This window comes from Nycticebus coucang, chromosome 17 (genome assembly GCF_027406575.1).
Source record: "Nycticebus coucang isolate mNycCou1 chromosome 17, mNycCou1.pri, whole genome shotgun sequence".
NCBI classification, from domain to species: domain Eukaryota; kingdom Metazoa; phylum Chordata; class Mammalia; order Primates; family Lorisidae; genus Nycticebus; species Nycticebus coucang.
The window spans coordinates 53235370-53244863 of NC_069796.1; the positions used below are offsets into that span (position 1 = coordinate 53235370).

At 40.0% G+C, this 9494-nt stretch overlaps 1 pseudogene across 1 annotated transcript; it reads right to left on the minus strand.

Moving 5' to 3' along the window:
* Positions 1–678: 678 nt before the first annotated feature.
* LOC128568552 (zinc finger protein 1 homolog) lies at positions 679–3876 on the minus strand (annotated as a pseudogene). Its single transcript, XR_008375176.1, has 2 exons — positions 2671–3876; positions 679–700 (listed from the first exon to the last, which is right to left on the minus strand). The product of XR_008375176.1 is annotated as a zinc finger protein 1 homolog (transcript).
* Positions 3877–9494: the final 5618 nt, after the last annotated feature.

The following is a 9494-nucleotide window of genomic DNA, read 5'->3' on the forward strand; positions in this document are numbered from 1 at the left end:
CATTTGGGCGAGTCTGTGTCAAACCCTGAATCAATCACTACAGCCAAGAAAATGGGACCAACTCTTTGGCCAGGGCCCTGCCTCTGAGTCCCATGAAACTCTAGGGAATGGGATCAGTGTCACGTGTACCTCATGGGTCAGGGGGTAATTCCCCAGAGGAGTACTAGGGAGTTAATTACAGAAGAAGGAGGCAAATACAAACAGTAAAGGCGTGCTCTGTGTTAACTTAGCCCAGCTCTTTTTTTTCTCTCCTGAGGACTCTGAAAGGGGAGGGAACTTGCCTAAGGCCACAAACCTAAGGAGCAGCAAACCTGAAGAACAGACCCAGAACATTTGCCTCAAATCCTAGTGCTTCTTCTATCTTGCACACTGGTCCTTCTTTATTATCTATTTTTCTGTGATTCTGATTGATATGTTATGGGGTAACAGTAATCATACTTGACAATAAATCAATCCCAGAACTATAGAATTTCAGTGATGAAAGGTGCCTAAGTGGACTTATCACTCAAATGAGAAAGCAGACCAAGAGAAAATGACTGACTCACATAAGGTCAACTGACAGTTTATATAAAACTATCAAAGTGCCCTCACTTCTCTTATCTCATTTGACAGTAAGAATAATCCTACGACCCACTGATCCTGGGTGGTGTTTTTTCAAGCATTTTCTCATCAATGAGATCATTTTATCCCCATAACAACCCTGTAATGTAAGAGAGGATAAAAATTATTCGTCCAGGTTTATAGATAAGGACACAGGGTCAAGGAGAGTAAGATACTTGTCCACAGCATGTGGAGGGAAGAGCCAGTTTAGAATTCATCTGTTTGGCTCTGGGCTGTTTTTCTCTATCACATTTGAATTAAATATTGAATGTATACTCAAAGAACTTTTAGTAAGTAGTAACCTAAGCACTTGGATACACTGATCATTATCAAGATTTGTAAATCTTACCATTGCACGTTATGTATCATACTTGTTTATACCAATGGCAAATTCAGGGGCAATAGAGCTTTAATTCACAGCAATAAAAGTTAATGGAATTTGGGGAAAATAACAGACACAAGCAAGATAAGATGAAAATCAGAGAATTTTAGATTGGGAAGGAATCATAGCAAAAAGGAAGACTCATTCTCTTCTTAATAGATGAGGTAACTGAAATTGAGAAAGTTTTTTTTTTTTTTTTTTTACATTGGATACTTTTTCTTCCATTCTTTTTTTTTTTTTATTAAATCATAGCTGTGTACATTGATATAATCATGGGGCATCATTCACTAGCTTCACAGACAGTTTACCAAGTTTCACATATACCCTTGTAAGATGCACCGCTGGTGTAATCCCACCAATCCCCTTCCCTCTACCCACCTTCCCACTCCCTCCCCTCCCTTTCCCCTTCCCCCTATTCTTAGGTTGTAACTGGGTTATAGCTTTCATGTGAAAACCCTAAATTAGTTTCATAGTAGGGCTGAGTACATTGGGTACTTTTTCTTCCATTCTTGAGATACTTTACTAAGAAGAATATGTTCCAGCACCATCCATGTAAACATGAAAGAGGTAAAGTCTCCATCTTTCTTTAAGGCTGCATAATATTCCATGGTGTAACATATACCACAATTTATTAATCCATTCGTGGATCAATGGGCACTTGGGCTTCTTCCACAACTTAGCAATTATGAATTGGGCTGCAATAAACATTCTGGTACAAATATCTTTGTTATGTTGTGATTTTTGGTCTTCCGGGTATATGCCCAGTAGAGGGATTACAGGATTGAATGGCAGATCTATTTTTAGATCTCTAAGTGTTCTCCGTATCTCTTTCCAAAAGGAATGTATTAATTTTCATGCCCACCAGCAGTGCAAAAGTGTTCCCTTTTCTCTACATCTATGCCAACATCTCTGGTCTTGGGATTTTGTGATATAGGCTAGTCTCACTGGAGTTAGATGGTATCTCAAAGTAGTTTTGATTTGCATTTCTCTGATGATTAAAGATGATGAGCATTTTTTCATATGTCTGAAGGCCACACTCCTGTCTTCTCCAGAGAAGTTTCTCTTCAAATCCCTTGCCCAGCCTGCGATGGGATCCCTTGTTCTATTCTTGCTAATGCGTTTAAGTTCTCTGTGGATTCTGGTTATTAAACCTTTGTCGGAGACATAACTTGCAAATACCTTCTCCCATTCTGAGGGCTGTTTGCTTGCTTTACTTACTGTGTTCTTGGCCATGCAGAAGCTTTTTAGTTTGATCAAGTCCCAGTAGTGTATTTTTGATGCTGCTTCAATTGCCCTGGGGGTCCTCATAAAATAGTCGCCAAGACCAATTTCTTCAAGGGTTTTCCCTGCACTCTCCTCTAGTATATTTATAGTTTCATGTCTTAAGTTTAAATTTTTTATCCAGTGAGAGTCTTAGTTAATGGTGAAAGGTGTGGATCCAGTTTCAGTCTTCTACAGGTTGCCAGCCAGTTCACCCAGCACCATTTGTTAAATAGAGAATCTTTTCCCCACTGAATGTTTTTAATTGGCTTGTCAAAGATTAAATAACAGTAAGTAGCTGGATTCATCTCTTGATTCTCTATTCTGTTCCAGACATCTACTTCTCTGTTTTTGTGCCAATACCATGCTGTTTTGATCACTATTGATTTGTAGTATAGTCTGAGGTCTGGTAGCGTAATTCCTCCTGCTTTGTTTTTATTTTCTGGATGAAGGATTTTCCACATTGACTGCACTCATAGTGTTTCTCCCCTGTGTGAATTTTCTGATGTATAATGAGGTTTGATTTTTTGAAGAAGGTTTTTGCGCATTTATTACACTCATAGGGTCATTCTCCTGAATGAATTCTCTGGTGCGTAGTGACTTCAAACTTCTGGGCAAATGTCTTTCCACATTTGCTGCACTCATAGGGCTTCTTCTCCATATGTGTTCTCTGGTGTACAATGAGGTTTGACTGGTGAGTGAAAGCTTTTCCACATTTAGGACATTCAAAGGGTTTCTCCCCAGTGTGAATTGTCTGATGTTTGATGAGGTTTGCCTTATGGGAGAAGGTTTTCTTACATACATTACATTCATATGGTTTTTCTCCAGTATGTATTCTCTTATGACTAATAAGGAGTGACTTAAAGGAGAAGGTCTTGTCACAGTAATTATAAATAAAAGGTTGAACTAAATTTTTAATTTTCTGATGTTTAAAAATGGCTTCTTTATGGCTGAAGGCTTTTCCACTTTTATTATAGTCAGAGTATTCTAAGTCAGGATGGGTTTTCTCTTGCTTAAGATAAAGAAGTGCTTTTCCAAATCCATTATACTCCTCAGCTTTCTTTCTTGCCTAGTTTCTATTGCTATTATGTAAGTCTGAATTGTATTTCAAAGTTTTTCCATATAAACCGTATTTGTAGGGTGTCTGTCTTAAAGAAACAAAGTCTGTATTCAGATTAAGTGCTTTTCCAAAGAGATTATCTCTTTCCTCAATTGGAGTTTGGTTCTTAAGGATTATAAATTGCCTCGCTTGCTCCTCTGGGTTTCCATGGTCCCGCTCCATCTGGTCATCAGCCTTCCACACTTCCACTGAAAGTAAGTTGCTATAATTCTCCAGCATCACATCCATGTATAGGATCCTCTGAGAGGGGTCCAGTTGCTCCCATTCTTCCTGGGTAAAGTCCACGGTCACATCCATGAATGAAACTGATTCCTGGGATTGGTTCATTTTCTGCAGTTTTGGGGCAAAGGCAGAGAACTGTGAAGGCAGAACTGGAGGGGTACAGCTCCCACTAGTGGTTCAGTGCCACGCCTGGTCACGGTGTGGGGCGGTGAAGACAAGCGGAGACTGGGGTTCTGTCACGGACTCGCAGCTGAAGTGGGGGAAGGGCGGCCACAGACGAGCTCATAGCATTGCACATGCGCAGATGCAGGGGCTGCTCGCCAGTTCCCAGGGTCCTCTGAGCGGTGGTCCGTGGGACCTTCGGGACTACACTTCCCACTGGCTTCCGGGGCAGTGCCGTTAGGGACTCTAAGGAAAGTCCACTACTGGACTCGTCTGGAGTGTCGGGCGAGCTCGGTCCAAGATGTTCCTTTCTCCCACTGCCTCTCCCGGAAATACAAAAACTTGGCCTGGTAAGCATCCTCAGTTCTCCTCTTCCAGGCAGTCTTCCTGGCTTGTCCACTGCCTCCCCCTGTTGCACCCCAAACAGCCTCCCTGAGTTCCTAACTGATGCCCAGCTGGCAGCACACTCAAGTGTGACAGTGGTGCTGAGATGTAGGGCCAGGAGGAACTAGCCAGGTGAAGGGTCTGGCAACGTGCCAGGTGTAGGCACAGCGTGTACTCTGGCCCAGAGCCCAGATGGAACTCCTGAAATTGAGAAAGTTGATAGGCTTTGCTTCACATCCTATAGCTGGTCCATGGTAGAGACCATACTCCCTGTGGCCCTAAAGATGGATATTAACATGGTGACTGAGAGACAAAGGGCTGTGGGTAAGACACTGGATGATCCTCTAAAAGATTCTGAGAGTGTAAGAAACACCAGCCATTGGTGGTGCTCAGGGAAATCTTGGTATCACCAAGACACAGACTTAGATAACGTTGATTGAAGCTCTGCGAAATGAATTGTTATTAATTTTCCTTCAGTTCTTCTGACTTTTTTTTCTGTTTACTTTTTTTCCTTTTCTTTCGGGTCAGTGTGAGGGTACAAATAATCAGGTCAGAATATTTGAATTTGTTAGGTAGAGTACATCTTGTAGTTGTGTCCTGTACCGGAAGTGCTTCTGACTTTTGATTGCATCAAAGGAAAACTCTCTGTTGGATTCTAATCTGACTTTAACATATCTCTAGAATTTTCTAGTTTCTCTTTTTTAGAAGAACAGAGAGGCTTGAGGTCAGAGTGTTTGATAGGCAAGAGTGCCTTGCTAGGCTTTAGGCTTTTTTTTGTTTTTATTATATATATTTTCTACATGTGAGAAGTGAGATTCATTTTCAATTCAAGAAACTTTCATTCAAAATTTAAGTAAAAGTGAGTTGATTTGTAAAAAAGTATTATGTACAGAATAATGCAGGTTATGGTAATAGTACAAGGATATAACAAAAAGCAAGATAATCAGGAATGAATGAAGTTAGGGAATTATTGCAATTGGACTAGGTCCAAGGCTGTTGAAGGGGAAGGTTGAAGAGTGTACCTTGACTTCAGAAGAAAATAGATTTCAGTCTCAGTCCCACCATGGAAATTAACTATGTGACTTGGGGCTAAATACTTTATATCTCTGAATCTCAAAGAGTCAAAGGTAAATAACATTGCTTCCTTCACAAGTCTGTTGTAAAGATTGTGAAATATAAAAGACAAGTACCAAGCACGGTACCTGGTACTAAAGAAATGGTAGTTCTCAGGAGAGGAGAGCTTTAGAGCTTTATATCATTATGAATGAAATGAGAAAATAAAACAATGGGTGGTGGTGAAGCACCCAGCTGCAGTCTTGATTTTAAACTCCTGTCTCATCTTTTGTTTCTCCTGAACTGGTCATGTAAGATCACAGCTGGTTAAGTACATCTTTGCTCCAGGAGGTCTGTTTGTCACTTTTGGAAAAGGCAAGCTATAATCCTCGAGGCTAATTTGACACTAGAAGACTGAGTGCGTGTTCCCTTGATGGAAAAGCAGCCTTCGGGGCACCCTGGGAGGTGGATTCATTTGTTATGCCTGTGTAGGAGGCCTTGGTTTCTGGGTTGTTAAAGAACAAACAAAAATATCCCTTAAAAAAAATAGACTAGGGTTTGGTGAAGCTTGAAATTCAATCCTATGGTTCAACCCTAAGAGAAAATCTTCTTTAAGTTTTTTGAGGTTTGCCCTGGTGGGCTGTAGTTTGCTGATTTGATTTCTTAAAATATCGCATTAAAATATTTATATTGATCCCTGAGTTGTCTCCCCATTAAATTCTGTAGCTGAGGCCAGTGCCCCACTCTAGTCCCAGCCCTCTTCCACAGGGACAAATTTCACATGGAAGAGATTATAATAGTGCTCTGAGGTCCCCTGGTAGGTTTAAAGGTAAACGTTAGAAAGATTTTTTTTTTTTTTGCACAACATAATCTGGACAAAAATGGAATAGCTTACTCTAGGAAGTGATGCTTGCCCTGCCTTTGTGAAAGTACCAACCAGAGTAAGTGGCTTCATACAAGAGGCTAAGGAGGGAGGAGTGTCATGCATGAGTGAAAAGAGGATGAAAGACCTTCACACAATTCTGATGTTTGCACGGATTGAAGCCATTCCTTCATTGAGCCTAAAAGGAGTAAATGGTGGCGTCCAGAGAGGAGACCAGAGCAGATATATCCGGCCAGGTTTATTGAAAGGGGAGGGTGATCCACCTGGGCAGTGCAAAGGTGGTGTCTGCGTCTCAGGACAATTAGAGACTCCTTTTATATGGGGCATTTAGGGTGTGAACAAATTCCATAGCTTGCCTAGAAAGTTAGGGTCCCTTGGCAGGAACTTAGGGGGGTGGGCTAACTAGATCCTTTGTGTCTTTTTTTTTGTCTTAGGAGGAGAGGAGAATAAGGAGGGTGAGAAAGGGTTCAGGTGTGGCTGCATTGGGCCAGCAGGGCCAGTCTATCTACAAACAACATTTTGAGAGTTAGCAGTATGCTACAACTGAATGGGAATGCAAATGTAAAGAGACCACATAGCTATCCTCAGGAGTTCACATATCTCACTTGTGAATGTGGCAGGAGTACACTTAAATTACCCCAATAAAGTAGTTAAGTTGAACTGAATGCTTATTATGTCCAAGGCACTGTTTCTAGGAGCTGCACAGGAATTATGTATTTGTTACAGAGGTAAAATGTACATATAGCAGTCTCCCCTTATCTGCAGTTTCATTTTTCCTGGTTTCACTTACCCAGAGTCAACCATGGTCCAAAAATAGTTGAGTAAAGTACAATAAGATATTTTGAGAGACAGCATATGGCAAGAGCCTATTTTATTAGGGCATATGGTTATAATTGTTTTGTTTTATCATTAGTTATTTTTGTTAATCTGTTACTGTGCGTAGTTTATAAATTCGACTTTATTGTAGGTATGTTTGTGTAGAACAAAACAGTATTTTTAGGATTTGGTATCATCTGTGGTTTCAACAACCACTGGGGATCTTGAAATGTATACCTTGTGCATAAGAGGGGACTATTATATAGTGAAATCTCCAAATAATTACATTAAAATTCAATGAGTTTTGATATTTGACTCACGTTTTTTTTTTCTTTTTTTTATTGTTAAATCATAGCTGTGTACATTAGTGCAATCGCCTGTACCCATTCTAAGATGCACCATAGATGTGGCCCCACCCATTACCCTCCCTCCACCAAAACCTCCCCCCTCCCTTCCCCTTCCTTGGCCCTTTCCCCATAGTCTTGTGCTATAGTTGGGTTATAGTCTTCATGTGAAAGCTATAATTTAGCTTCATAGTAGGGCTGAGTACATTGGATACTTTTTCTTCCATTCCTGAGATACTTTGCTAAGAATATGTTCCAGCTCCATCCATGTAAACATGAAAGAGGTAAAGTCTCCATCTTTCTTTAAGGCTGCATAGTATTCCATGGTATACATGTACCACAATTTCCTAGTCCATTCGTGGGTCGATGGGCACTTGGGCTTCTTCCGTGACTTAGCAATTATGAATTGGGCTGCAATAAACATTCTGGTACAGATGTCTTTGTTATATTGTGAATTTTGGTCTTCTGCGTATAAACCTAGTAAAGGAATTATAGGATCAAATGGCAGGTCTATTCTCCAAACATCCTTCCAGAAGCAACGTATTAGTGTGCATTCCCACCAGCAGTGTAGAAGTGTGCCCTTTTCTCCACATCCACGCCAACATTTCTGGTTTTGGGATTTTGTTATGTGGACTACTCTTACTGGGGTTAGGTGATATCTCAGAGTAGTTTTGATTTGCATTTCTCTGATGATTAAGGATGATGAGCTTTTTGTCATGTGCTTGTAGATTGTGCATCGGTCTTCTTTAGAGAAGTTTCTCTTCAAGTCCCTTGCCCACCCTGAGATGGGGTCACATGTTCTTTTCTAGTTAATACATTTGAGTTCTCTGTGAATTCTGGTTATTAGACCTTTATCAGAGGTATAACCTGCAAATATTTTCTCCCATTCTGAGGGCTGTCTGCTTGCTTTACTCACTATGTTCTTGGCTGTGCAGAAGCGTTTGAGTTTGATCAGGTCCCAGTAGTGTATTTTTGATACTGCTTCAATTGCCTGGGGAGTCCTCCTCATAAAATATTCACCCAGGCCGATTCCTTCAAGAGTTTTCCCTGCACTTTCTTCAAGTATTTTTATAGTTTCATGTCTTAAGTTTAAATCTTTTATCCAGTGAGAGTCTATCTTAGTTAATGGTGAAAGGTGTGGGTCCAGTTTCAATCTCTACTGGTTGCCAGCCAGTTTACCCAGCACCATTTGTTAAATAGGGAATCTTTTCCCCACTGAATGTTTTTAATTGGCTTGTCAAAGATCAAATAATGGTAAGTAGCTGGATCTATCTCTTGGTTCTCTATTCTGTTCCAGACATCTACTTCTCTGCTTTTGTGCCAGTACCATGCTGTTTTGATCACTATGGATTTATAGTACAGTCTCAGGTCTGGTAGCGTGATTCCTCCTGCTTTGTTTTTATTGCTCAGTAATGTTTTGGCTATAAAAGGTTTTTTCTGATTCCATGTAGAACGAAGTATTATTTTTTCAAGATCTTTAAAGTATGACAACGGAGCTTTAATAGGAATTGCATTAAAATTATATATTGCTTTGGGCAGTATGGACATTTTAACAATGTTGATTCTTCCCAGCCATGAGCATGGTATGTTTTTCCATCTGTTAACATCTTCGGCTATTTCTTTTCTTAAGGTATCCTAGTTCTCTTTGTAGAGATCTTTCACGTCCTTTGTTAGGTATACTCCCACATATTTCATCTTCTTTGGCCCTACATGAAAGGAATAGAGTCCTTGACTGTTTGTTTGGCTTGGTTATTGTTGGTATATATAAAGGCTACAGATTTATGGGTGTTGATTTTGTAGCCTGAGACATTGCTATATTCCTTGATCACTTCTAAAAGTTTTGTAGTAGAATCCCTAGTGTTTTCCAGATATATAATCATATCATCTGCGAAGAGTGAAAGTTTGATCTCTTCTGACCCTATGTGGATACCCTTGATCGCCTTTTCTTCCCTAATTGCAATGGCTAAAAATTCCATTACAATATTAAAGAGCAATGGAGACAATGGGCAACCTTGCCTGGTTCCTGATCTAAGTGGAAATGATTTCAATGTAACTCCATTCAATATGATATTGGCTGTGGGTTTCCTGTAGATGGCCTCTATTAGTTTAGGAAATGTCCCTTCTATACCAATTTTCTTAAGTGCTCTGATGATGAAGGGATGCTGGATATTATCAAAAGCTTTTTCTGCATCAATTGAAAGAATCATATGGTCTTTATTTTTAAGTTTGTTTGTGTGTTGAATTACATTTATAGATTTACGTATATTG